Here is a 2,500-nt window from a genome sequence, read left to right as displayed (position 1 = left end):
TTGTTTGTTTTTCAGTTTATTGTTTACAAATCTGTAGAATAGTTTTGGTTGATCTTTACACTTTTCTATAACATCTTTTTCATATTTTCTTTTTTCCTCTCTGCACTTTTGTACATATTCATTTCTATAACCAGTATATATTTTCCATTTTTCAGGTCTTCTGTCTTTTTTCCATCCGGTCCAGGCTTTGTCTCTTTTGTCTTTTAACTCCCTACAACTTTTGTTGTACCAGCATTTTACATATTCTTTTTCTTGTTTTTGTCTTGGGACATACTTTTCCACTCCTTCTTTGTAAATTTTTGTCAAAATATTCCATTTCTCTTCCACTGATGTTTCTTCTTTGTATATTTCTTCCCAGTTTTCTTGTTGGAAGAATTCTCTTATTTTATCAAAGTTTGTTTTTTCATACATCATTCTTCCTTTTCTATATTGTTCATTTCTTTTCATATATTTTTCTTCATTAAGTTCCAGTTCAATCAATATGTGGTCACTTTTACCTATTGGTGTTTTATATTCAATCTTGTCCACTATTCGAGGTTCAGATGTAATTATTAAGTCTAGCCTCGATGGTTCTTCTTCATTTCTATACCTAGTGTTCTCTTGTATCCATTGTGTCATTGAATGGTCAGTAATCATCTCAAGTAGAGCATTTCCCCATGAGTCATCACCACTCTTTACTGTCATTTCTTCCCAGCAGATTTCTTTGCAATTAAAGTCGCCCATCATAACTATTCTTCCTCCGTCTTCCATTATTTTAGTTAATGCTATCTTTGTGTCCTCTAACATACTTTTATGTTCATTCTCCTCCCATGAGGCTGTTTTCGGAGGCACATAATTGATCACAAATTTTCTGCTCTTCTTATCTCGGTCTTCCACTTCTATCATAATCATCTCTACTGTATTCTTTCCATATATGACACCTTTCACGTTTATATCCTTCTTTGTCAGGAACATAACTCCACCCCCTTGTTTTTTCTCTCTGTTTCTAATCCAATAATTGTATGTATCATGTCCTACACTGTTGGGTGGTAGTGGGCCTTTTAATTTTGTTTCTACAATTCCCATTATGTCCGGTTCTTTTTCTTTCAAATAATCATTCAGTTCATTCAATCCTGTTATCAATCCATCTATATTTGTGTAAGACACTCTTAGTTTTCTGCCACTTCCATTGTGTTCTCTGTTTCCCTTATGTTTTTCTTTAGTATGTCGAACTGCTTTATTTTCATGTTCACTACTCTCCAATAGAATCTCTCTTTCTCTGACTCCGTTCTTTCCTCGTTTTTTGCCTTAGCTTCAATTCTTTTCTGCTTTTCTGCCTCTCTTTCTTCCTTATTCATTTCTCTTTTTATCCATACCTTTTTATATTGATCATTTGTTGCTAGTTTCCCTGTCTTGGATAGAATTTTCTCTGCCGTTGTTTGTGACCTGAATTTAATCTTAATTGGTCTGGTCTTATCTGTACTATATTTTCCGAGTCTGAATTTTTCCTCAATTTCCTTTATAATTTCTGGTTCATCTTCCTGGACTAATTTTAATAAACTACTTACCCTTTCATTTTCCTCCTTGATTCTTGCGGTTCTATCTGGGTTATGTTTCTCTTCCATTCCTAATATAATTATACATTTCTTTTTGTCAGCTAATTCTCTTACTATATTCTCCTTCTGTCTCATCACTTTAATAACTGAGTCTTCATTATGTTCTTTCAATTGCTGTTTGACTATGTCAGTGAATGAAACCTTATTCCCTTCTTGAGTTATTCTCCAATTTTTAGCTTCTGTAGCTATTTTCTCACTGTTTTCATTACTATTCTTCTTCAATTTCTCATTCTCCTCCTTTACATTTCCTAACTGTCTTTTTAGGTCCTCTACTTCTTCAGTTAAGTTTCTGTTAGCCTTCTCTAGTTGTTCCAATCTTTCAATTCTCTGGAGAATGGAGCCTACATTACCTAACTTACGTTCCAAGTCCTCGATCACCTTATCAACTCTCTCCTCTAGTCTTATCAGTCGGGGGGGGTTGTGTCCCCCCCACCCTCTTTAAATCCCTGGAACATATTCTCGTCACTTTCTACTGTATTTCTCCTCTCTATACTTCTAATCTTTACATTTTTATTTGCCATTTCGTCATCCGGTGGTCGTTTCATGTTGACCTTCCGCCCGTCTGCCTGGGCCAAGTCCTCCACATCCTCATTTCCTTCCATTTCCCCAGCAATCCCTCCCCTTCTCCTCTTTTCCTACTTACCTACTGCCTCACGAGCAATTTCCCCCCCCCCTGCAAATACAAAAAGGCACTTCTCTTTGCGTTGGTATCCACAATCTGCACTTTTCTTCAGAGCGTTCTTCAAGCCGTCCGTTCGTTGAAAGTGTGTGTGTGTGTGTGTGTGTGTGTGTGTGTGTTTCAGGAGTTTTAGGATAGTGGACACCTGTATTTGTTGCTCCCAATTAAAAAAAAAAAAAGGATCAGTTTGTCGATACTGAGCACAAACATGATTTTGACCATTCAG

The sequence above is a fragment of the Oratosquilla oratoria genome, chromosome 3 (genome assembly GCF_046742065.1).
Source record: "Oratosquilla oratoria isolate Oo_2021 chromosome 3, ASM4674206v1, whole genome shotgun sequence".
NCBI lineage: Eukaryota > Metazoa > Arthropoda > Malacostraca > Stomatopoda > Squillidae > Oratosquilla > Oratosquilla oratoria.
This window is presented reverse-complemented; position numbering follows the sequence as displayed.